The following is an 11,445-nucleotide window of genomic DNA, read 5'->3' as shown; positions in this document are numbered from 1 at the left end:
TAACCACTACGCTACCAGAGCTAAATGGAAAAAATAATGAAGTAAAGAACCTAACTAAAAATTTCAAAGGGCGATTTGAGAGGACAATGCAAATTATTGAAATGTTCAAAGTCCTGGAGTTAGAAAGCACAAACGGAAAGACTCACTTGGCCTTTCTCAAGCTTGAAGAGATAAAGAAAAAAATTCAAGACCAAAACTGTAATTTTAAAACATTATATGAAGAAAATAGTGAATGATTCAGAAAGCATCAAAACAAGATGAAATTAGTACACAGAGTAACTGTATCAAAAGGAATTTGTTGACATTCAACCGTTTCAGGAAACAGCATATGATCAAGAATTAGTTGTATTGAAGGAAAAAGTTCAAGATGAACTAAAGATATTGGGGTAAACAAGTCTCCAGGAATTGAAGGAATACCAACTGAGATGTTTCACCAAGTAGATGCAGTGCTGGAAGCACTTATCTGTATATTCCGAAATATTTGGGAAAGGAGTAAGTCAACCATATGAATAAATGCTCATGGTCATTATCCATGAACAAGATGTCAATCAAAACAACAAGGAGATATGATCTCACCACAGCATCAATAAATTTAAAATACACACAGAAAATAAATGCTGAGGAAGGGTATATAGAGAATGGCAAGAGAAAATTATGCCAAATACGGTGGTACTTCCTCAAAAAGTTGGAAGTGAAGGGCGGGAGAGAAGGGGGAGGGAGGTGGTTAGGTGTCTATCCTGGTGAGTAGACAGCGGTGGGGCACGAAGAGCACAACGGCCTGGCTGCCTGTCTGCTGAACTCTACACTGGGCCTAAGGCAGCCTGCAGGGCTCGGAACCAAGTCATCACCATCTATGAATAAGCTTGTTGTTGTTGTTGTTGTTAAAAGCTGTAGAGTCGATTCTGACCCATAGCAACCCTGTACAGGGTTTCTGAGGCTGTAAATCTTATCAGTGGAGAAGAGATTGAGGTTGTCAAGGACTTCATTCTTCTTGGATCAACTGTCAACACTCATGGAAGCAGCTGTCAAGAGATCAGACGACGTGTTGCATTGGGCAAATCTGCTGCACAGGAACTTTTTAAAGTATTGAAGAGCAGAGATGTCAGCTTGAGGACTAAGGTTTGCCTGACCCAAGCCATGGTGTTTTCAATAACCTCATGTGGATGCGAAAGCTGGACAGTGAATAAGGAAGATCATAGAAGAATTGATGCCTTTGAGTTGTGGTGTTGTAGGAGAATACTGAAAGTGCCATGGACTGCCAAAAGAACCAATAGATCTATTTCTGAAGAAGTGCAGCCAGAGTGCTCCTTGGAGGCCAAGATGGCTAAGCTTCGTCTCTCATACTTTGGACACATTGTCCGGAGAGAACAGTCGCTGGAGAAGGATGTCATGCTGGGTAAGGTGGAGGGTCAGAGAAAAAGAGGAAGACCCCCAATGAGATGGATCAGCCAGGTGACATCATTGATGGCGTCAAGTGTGGCGGCGGTAGTGAGGTTGGCCCAAGATCAGACATTGTTTCATTCTGCTGTGCATGGGGTCGCTATGAGTCGGTTCCGACTCGATGGCACCTGACAACAACAACAAATCTTGACGGGAGCAGAAAGCCTCAGCTTTCTCCCGGAATAGTGGGTAGTTTCGAACTGCTGACCTTGAGGTTTGCAGCCCGATTTGTAACTACTATGCTACCAGAGCTTAGAACCGCTGAAACCTGGAGAGCAATAGGGGTGATGCCTGGGTCTAGGCCCCAAGGAGATGTCTGGCTGCACCTTTGCACAGAGAGGTATTTCTAGTGGTCACATTCATATACCAGTTTCAGGAAGGTTTGGGATCTTTGAAACTCAGATTCTGCAAAGAGCTCCTTTTAGAACCTTTACAGAAACACCAGCATACTTTGCCTCGAAGTATGGCATAAGTAAAGATGGCTCTGGAGATGGAAACAAGAAATTAGTAAATGATGGTAGCAGCAAGAAATTAGACCCTGGGAGTTCTGGAAAAAGTGGAAACCAGCTATGCTGCCCTAAATGTGGTGACTTGTGCACACATGTAGAGACCTTTGTGTCATCCACCAGTTTTGTGAAGTGTGAAAAATGTCATCATTATTTTTGTCGTGCTATTTGAAGCAGACTCAAAGAAAAGCATCATTCAAGAACCCAAATCAGCAGCAGAAGGTATAAATTTGGCATTCCAACCATGAAGATTTATAACTACCTCGACAACTATGTTGTTGGTCAGTCATTTGTTAAGAAGGTGCATTCAGTTGTTGTGTACAATCACTATAAGAGATATATAATAATATCTAAGCTAATCTGAGACAGCAAGCAAAGGTTGAGAAGCAGACGTCATTATCACCTAGAGAGTTAGAAATCAGAAGATGGGAGGATGAGTACAGATTTACAGAATTGCTTCAAATGGCTGGAATTAGTCCACGTGATAATGCTTTAGAGGCATCAATGCAACTACAGGTAAATCAACAAGTACCTCAGGAAAAACAAGGAGGTGAAGTGTTGACATAAAACTTGAAAAAAGTAATATTTTGCTACTTGGACCAATTGGGTCAGATAAAACACTGCTGGCACAAACACTAGCTAAATGTCCTGATACCCATTTTGCTATCAGTGGCTGCACGGCTTTGACACAGGCTCGATATGTAGGTGAAGATATTGAATCAGTGATTGCCAAATTACTCAAGTTGCCAATTTTAATGTAGAAAAAACACAACAAGGAATTGTCTTTCTGGATGCAGTAGATAAGATTGGCAGAGTGCCAGGTATTCATCAGTTACAGGATGTAGGTGGAAAAGACATTCAGCACGGATTAATAAAACTACTTGAAGGTTTGACAGTCAATGTTCCAGAAAATAATTCTCTCAAGCTAACTAGAGAAACAGTACAAGTTGAGACAACAAATCTCTTGTTTGTTGCATCTGGTGCTTTCAGTGGTTTAGACAGAATCATCAGGAGGAGGAAAAATGAAAAGTATCTTGGATTTGGAACACCATCTAATCTGGGAAAAGGCAGAAGGACTGCAGCTGCTGCAGATCTTGCCAATCGAAGTGGGGAGTCAAATACTCATCAAGGCATTGAAGAAAAAGATCAATTATGACATCATGTGGAAGTCAGAGCTCTCATTGAAATTGGCATGATTCCTGAGTTTGTAGGATGATACCTGTGGTGGTTCCTTTGCATAGTTTAGATGAGAAAACACTTGTACAAATACTAATTGAGCCACATAACACTATCATTCCTCAATACTAGGCCTTAGTCAGCATGGGTAAGTGTGAACTGAATGTTACTGAGGATGCTTTGAAAACTAGCCAGATTGGGACTAGAACAAAAAACAGGTGCAAGAGGACTTTGGTCCATAATGGAAAAGCCATTACTAGAACCTGTGTTTGAAGTCCTTAATTCTGACATTGTATATGTGCAGGTTGATAAAGAAGTAGTAGAAGGGAAAAAGGAACCAGGATACATCCGGGCTCCAAGAAAAGAATCTGAAGAGGAGTATGATTCTGGAGTTGAAGAGGAAGGATGGCCTTGACAGTAGATGCTGCAAATTGTCAGACTCCTGTCCTATATATAATTGTTTTTCCATCTTTTATTTAGAATCACAACTATCTATACAGGCTGACATTAAAGGAACTGGATCTATCTTACATATCATACATGGTCAGAAGCCTTTAAGATAAGAATCACATCATGTATTTTATTGTAACATCACATTGGTTTATACACAGAGGATATTATATGGACTTCAATAATAGAATGTGCAGAGTTAAAATTTACATTATTTTGGTTCCATTTAAAAAAATTTTTTTAAAACACAATTCTTAGGAGTTCTTTTAAGCAACTCAGCCATTGCAATAACTGGATTTTACAATAATGTTACTCGACAAATTGGAAAATAAATTCTTTAAAATTGAAAAAAAAGATGGAAATAGAAATGACATGTGATTTTTTGGTATATGTCCTCAGAAATAAGAGCCACATCATGCATAGATATATACCCTCCCATGTTCATTGCAGCACTGTTCACAATAGCAAAAAGATGGAGACTGCATAAATGCCTAATTCAAAAAAGAACAAATATTGTATGAGAACACTATTGTAAAAATTCAAGAAAAGGTTTTCATGCTAAAATAAACATTCTTTGTTTGTAATGTAATTCACTGACTAGAGGGTAGTTGTGAGTTAACTTGGATGATAAGGAAAGCACTATAAAAGAGTGAGGATGGCAGAAGAATGATGAAGGAAAAGGAAGACAGAGGGAAATGTGCAATTATTAAAGAGAATAAAGGCAAATACTGTTGTATACACAAACCTGCAATAACAGTGTCCTACATGTAAATACGAGGCTAGATACACAGACTGAATGGGTACGGAAAGGAGAGTGTTTGTATAAAGTCTTGACAGAGGACATTTGTACTTGGCCTTGTTAAATGCCTTTGAGTAGATTCTGACTCATAGTGACCCTGTGCAGAGTTTCTGTGGAGCAAGTGGTGGGCTTGAACTGATAACCTTGTGGTTTGCTGTCCAGTATTTATCCAACAATGCCTCACCAGGAATCCTGTGTGGGGACACACAGGAAGAAAAATTATGAACACTTATTAAATACTACCAAACACTTTGTGGAAATAAGTTGCTGGTCCTCGGGCATCATGTCCCTAGTCTTCAGGGACACCATTGCCAATTGGCATGGTACAGTCCAGAAAGAGAGTGTTCTTAACTCTACTTTGGTGAGTAGTGACTGGGATCTTGAAAGCTCATGAGCGGCTATCTAAGGTGCAACTATTGCTCACTCCCTGTGAAGAGGAAAAAGAGTGATGAAAATTGAAGATGCTTGGAAACAATTAGTCTACCAGACCAATGGACTACATGAACATCAGTCTATGACTCTGAGACCAGAAGAGCTAGATGATGCCTGGCTACTGGAAGGAATTGTGGAACAAAACTCAAAATTATAAAACAATAATAATAATAATAATAATAAACCCAGCTTACTGCTCAGAAAGAGACTGAAGGAACTTCAGACTATAGCTTGGTCACACTGCACATCTGGAATTGAACTCACCTAATGACTCAAATTTCAGCAAAACAGTAGAAAGGTATATAAGGGGCAACAACACTAATAGCGTATGCAAACCATGGAATGATCAACCATTCAAGATCAAAAGGGAAGCATTTACCTACGGACAAAATTCAGAAGGTAGAATGGAATCAAGAATCACAGGGAAGAGGTAGGATCCTTGATGTTACATCAAGGGGATTACAATAATTGAAATGTGATGAAGAATATGAATTGTTGAGTGTAAAATTGATGATCTGCCCTGTAAATCTTCACTTAATTCAGAATATGAAGTTAAAAAGCCAAAAGAAAAGAAATTTGGAAAACAGTTACCGTGCCAACCAACTGGAGGAGATCCATATGTGTGCTTATCCCAAAGAAAGGTGATTCAAATGACTGTGGAGATTACAAAAAATATGGTTAATATCGCATGCAAGTAAAATTTTGCCGAAAATAACTCAAAATTGGTTGCAGCAGTACAATCACAGGCAAAAGAAGTTATGGAATGAGGAATATCAGATGTCAGAAAGATCTTGCTGATGTCAGATGGATCTTGACTGAAGCAGAGATAGCCAGAAAGATACACATACTTACCTGTGTCATATTGACTATGCAAAGACTTTGGACTGGATCATAACAGATTATGGATAACACTGTGAAGAATGGGAATTCTAACACAATTAATTGTGCTTATGTGGAACCTGTACATAGACCAAGAGTCAGTGATTAGAACAGAACAAAGGGATACTGTACAGTTACAATTAGAAAAGATGTGTTGTATTCTTTCATCATTGAGTCCTGGTGTGGTACTGTAGGATAATGCACTAGATTGCAAAGTCAGTTTGAACCACAAGGTCATTGGTTCAAACTCACCAGCTGCTCACTGGAAACCCTATACAGAGTTGCTGTGAGTTGGAACTGACTCGACGACACTTAACAGCAACAGCAATCCTTTCATTATACTTATTCAATCTGTATGTTAAGCAAATAATCTAAGAAGCTGAATTATATGAAGAAAAAGAAGGCATCAAGATTGAAGGAAGATTCATTAACAATTTGTGGTGTGCAGATAACATAAACATGCTTGCTGAAAGTGAACAGTACTTGCAATACTTATAGATGAACATGGAAAACTATAACCTTCAATATAGATTACAACTCAACATAATGAAAACCAAAATCTTCACAGATTTTACCAATAAGCAGCAATGTGAAAAATGGAGACACGATTGAAGTTGTCGAGAATTTCATTTTACTTAGGTCCATAATCAACACCCAAGGAAGCAAGTCAAGCAATCAAACATGTATTGCATCGGGCAAAGGACCTCGTTAAAGTGATAAAAAGCAAAATGTCACTTTGAAGACTAAAATGCACTTGACAAAAAGCATAGTATTTTCAGTTGCTTCATATTCACGCAAAAAGTTGACAATGAATAAAGAAGACTGACGCAAAACCAATGCCTTTGAATTATTATGTGGTGACGAATATTAAATATACCATAAAGATCAGAAAAATAAAAAATATATCTTGGAATAAGTACAGCTGGAATGCTCCTTAGAAGCAAAACTAGTGAGATTTTGTTGTTAGGGAATGGTCCTCCTGATACATTGCTATGAATTGGTATAGACTGTATGGTATCTACCAACAACAACCCAGATTTATTAATATCACTGAGTTAATAAAAACTGAGCATCTTTCTCTTGAAGAATTCAATAGGGAATGAATCACTTTTCTCGAATCCAAGTACATACAACATATGCTTATTTTGTTAAATTTCATGGTTCTTTTTATATCTGGTACTGTCTTTAATGTTTCTTATAGATTGCAACCAACTGATGCACCTACAGAGACACACTCATGCACACACACACACTCCTTTTTCTGTGACAGAAGGCAATTTCATTTAATAATGGCAATGATGGATAGTTACATATTCGTAATCAATTGCTTCAATACCTGCTCATAATCCTACAATATTAAAAAGAATCCCTTAACATTTACTCTCAATGCTCTTTAGAAAGCAAATATATTTCCGTTCCTGAATAAAACACTGAGTATTAAAGATTTCGATAAATTACACTGACTACTGCCAGTGGTGTCCCCTGCAGTGAATTAAAAAAAAAAAAAACATTTAGCATGAAAATAAGGAACAGATGTTATTTTTAGTCATTGTTCAAATGGCTCCAGCGAGCTGTATTTTCCCCAGTGCTCCTTTGACTTCTCATATAGAGGATGACTTATGGGTTTTTTATATGTTTGAGAGGATAGACAGGGTGACAATGTGATGATAATTTAATTCGTAATCATATTGTAAACTATTTGAAGTTACAAAAATACAAATAGCTGCCAAAAACTTAGACCTAGATTACCAAAGTTCTTCCTTTAACACCATGGTACAGAACCTCAGATTGAACATACCATATTATCAAAGAGAAATTCCAGAGGCTTTGTGCTGGTTTGCATTCCATTACCCTCTGTTTAGGATGAGTGATGAAGCAGAGGAGTATTTGGGAACACCACACCATTGTTACTGTGTTAAGGAGCTAAGACATGTTAAGGAGCTACTGTATTGGGTAAAGAATGTCATTCAACAGACTGGTCTCGGGATATAATGGATGATTTTTCTGTAACAACAAAATACTACAAACAAATGATAATGAGGCATTTTCCCTCATTTGTAAGGTGTGAGATTAGTAGTAACCCCTTCAGCAGATAGCTACCTAGTTGTTTTCCAGAGCAATTAACATGCAAGGAGAGAGGAACACATCTAATTAGCTTGATGCTTCATGGACAAAGGAGTTTATGTGGATATGATTCACAAGAATTTATTTTCTAGAGAAAAATGTTTTTCTGTGTTATGTTTTATATATAGAAGTTTGTTAAATGAAAAATAAAAAGACTGAATGGCATAAGGAAAAGAACATGGGAAACTTTAGATCTAGACAAATTGAGATTTCCCTTATACTTCTTTCAACCAATAGTTGGATACTTTAAAAAAATAAAATATTTTTTCTCATCTATAAATTTACTGTAAAATGCATGATTTTGAAGGCTAATATGAGAATGGAGTCCTGGTGTGGCACTGTGGGTTAATAAGTCAGACTGAAAAGTCGGTTTGAGCTACAAGGTTCATGATTCAAGCTCACCAACTGCTCCTTGGAAACAGAGTCGCTATGCATCTGAATTGACTTGATGGCACTTAACAACAACAACAACAACAACATGAGAATGGGATTTAGTAAAATTAAACTACAATTTCAACAAAAGATAATGTGCTATCTTCCTGCTGTTTGTCTATTTATTGCTTCTTAAACATAGTCTGGTGTGGTGCTTTAGGGTAAGCACTATACTGCTAGGCACAAGGTCAGTGGTTCAAACCCACCTGCTGCTCCTTAGATGTCCTATGCCAGGTCGCTGTGGGTGGGAACTGACTCCAAAGTACTTAACAACAACAATAGACAAAACCATTGAAGCCACTGTGTTGCAGTGATTAAATAGTCTAATTTAAAGTTTGTTATATTTGAGTTTTGCAGCTTGCATTTACCAGTGTCTGTGACAGAAAGATGGTAGTCTGTTTTCATAGAGATATACAGCCTTTGTCTTACTCTGTTCTATTGAACCACAAGGTTGGCGGTTCAAATCCAACAGGCACTCTGTGGGAGGAAGATGAAACTTTCTGCTCCCACAAAATAATTTAAAACTTAGAAACTCTCTACAGGGTTTCTGTGAATCAAAACCAACTCCACGGGACATAAGTACAACTACAATAGTGTGGCATTGTTGACCACAAGGCCGGTAGTTCAAACCTACCAGCTATTCCTAGGAAACACTATACAGGATCACTATGAGTTGGAACCCACTCAATGGCACTTAGCAATAATAACAACATAGAGTTGCTATGAGTCAGAATTGACTTACCAGCAATGTTTTATTGTGGTTTAAACATAACTTTCTTGTGCCAGACTCTTCATTTTTCTTTAAGTCTTTTTCTTTGACTGAAATATCTGTTCCCGTGTGGTGCTGTGGGCTAATGCACTGGACTGCGAGGTGGTTTGAACTGAAAGGTTGGCAGCTCAAGCTCAACAGCTGCTCCTTGGAAACCCTGTACAGGGTCATTATTAGTTGGAAATTACTCGATGGCACTTAATAGCCCTCTAACTCAAGGAGCCCTAGTGGTTCAGTGGAGTAAGCATTGGACTGCTAACTGAAAGGTTGACAGTTCAAACCCACAAAACACTCCATGGGAAAAAGATGAAGCTATTTATTTACTTGAAGATTTATAGTCTCAGAAACTCTGTAGGGAAGTTCTACTCTAAGTTGGAATCAGTTTGATGGCAGTGGTGGTTGTTGTTGTTAAGTGCCGTCAAGTCAGTTCAGACCCACAGTGACCCTGTATAGAGTTTCAGAGGAGCAGCTGATGAGCTTGAACCACTGACCTTCCAGATCAAACTGACTCTGCAGTCAAGCACATTAACCCGTAGCGCCACACCAGGACTCCGGCAGTGAGTAATGCCTTCTAGTTCTAGTACCATTTATTCTTTGTGGTCATGCTCCAGGGAGAAAAATATTTGGTATTTCCTTTGAACTTCTAATGTTCTCATTTCTGGAATCTCGCTTGATTGTGAAGTGTTGGAAAATTAGTGTTAGTTTGATGTCCCTCCTTTCCACCAGAGCATAGGACAATATCACCCTTGTAGTGGGTTTTTCACATGTATAAAATCCCTGACTAACAGAGTGACTCCTTATATGAATGAAGATTGACTGAAATAATTAATGAAGTGTTCATCAAAAATAGTTGTAGTTCAAAGAACTTTCATACATATTTTTCCAATGCAAGGGGGAATAACCCCCCAAACCAAACATACTGCTGTTGAATAGGTTTCAATTCATTACCGCTCTATTGGATGGAGTAGAACTGCCCCAAAGAATTTCCATAGTTATGGAAGCAGACTGCCACACCTGTCACTCATTCCTCAAGATACAGCTGTGGCAGCATGGAAGGCATTTTCAGAGGTCTTTCTGAGATCTACTTAGTTTTCATTTTTCTATGGAGCACTGGACCAGGAAATACAGTCTATCATTTAGAGATGAATAGTACTAATAGAGAAGAAAATCACATCATCTCTTGCTTGAATTAATGCAACAGCTTTCAAAAGTGGTTTCCTGCCTTCTCCCTTGCTATTTTCTAATGCTTTTTTCATAGGCAGGAAGTGTAATTTAAAAAATTTTAAAAATTAGATAATATGAGTTTTAGTACTTAGACATTTCCAGAAGCTCTCTATTGCACTATTTATAACTATCTAACATCCTTTTATAACTCTAAGGATGTCTTTCTCTTCAATCTTTTTCCTTGTCATATTCCCAAGTTGCTCATCTTCTCAAAACCTAGCAGAAGAGACAAGACCTTTTCAATTTTAGGGATTTACCTTGTACTATTTTTCATCTAGATTGTTGTCCTTGTTCTTCATGTTAGTATTCTTCCTTCAGGTCTTAATTTAAGCAAACTTTCTGGAAGACCTTTCCCTGAATTCTGTCTAAATATGATTTATCCTATTTTTCTTATGCAGAACTGAATAAATTGCTTCCTAGCAGTTATAACAATCATTTATTTATTTGCACTCCTCTCTCCTTTTAAGTTGGAAGTTTCAAGACTGCAGTTAGGTGCCATCGAATCAGTTCTGATTCATAGTGGTTCTAGGTACAACAGAAAGAAACAATGCTCAGTCCTGTGCTATCTTCATAATTGTTATTATGTTTGAGTCCATTGTTGCCGCCATTTTGTGAATCTATTTCTTTTAGCGTCTTCCTCTTTTCCATTGGTCTTTTCTTTTACCAAATAAGATATACTTCTCCAGTGACTCATCCTTCCTGATAACATGTCCAAAACATTAAAGTTGAAGTCTAGCCATTGTCACTTCTAAGGAGCATTTTGACTGACTTTCTTTCTTTTTTTTCCTAATGTTTTATTGTGAATTATGTGATAGTTTACATGGGAGAAGATTAGTTTTACATTCATCCCGTCGTATATCATTTCATTGCCATGGTTATAATCCCCATTATGCATCTACAACCAACCACAGGGTATACTCTGAAAGCCTGCCCTGCCACCCCCGGTTGTCAGCATGCAGACCCTCCCCTCTCTGGGTCTAAAATCCCCATCCGCTCCATCTTTCCAAGTCATCGTCTCTGCCTCCATCTCTGTCATCACTGCTTCTCTGGGTAGGATCACGCTCTCCGCTCTTCTTCCTTGATGGTCCAAGGGACCTCTGCCCCTAGACTGCAAAGTTGACCACTCCCCTCCTTGCTACAAAACATCTCCCTTTACATTTTCAACCCTCACAATCAGTCCTGATAGCAATGATTCACTATTGTATAATAGGTGG

The 11,445-nt window shown here is 38.3% G+C and overlaps 1 pseudogene; it reads left to right on the top strand.

Moving 5' to 3' along the window:
* The first annotated feature begins 1,752 nt into the window (after positions 1-1,752).
* On the top strand, positions 1,753-3,537 carry LOC102830075 (annotated as a pseudogene).
* The last annotated feature ends 7,908 nt before the right edge of the window (positions 3,538-11,445 follow it).

Source organism: Chrysochloris asiatica, unplaced genomic scaffold (assembly GCF_000296735.1).
Source record: "Chrysochloris asiatica unplaced genomic scaffold, ChrAsi1.0 scaffold00043, whole genome shotgun sequence".
Lineage (NCBI taxonomy): Eukaryota > Metazoa > Chordata > Mammalia > Afrosoricida > Chrysochloridae > Chrysochloris > Chrysochloris asiatica.
This window is presented reverse-complemented; position numbering and strand designations above follow the sequence as displayed.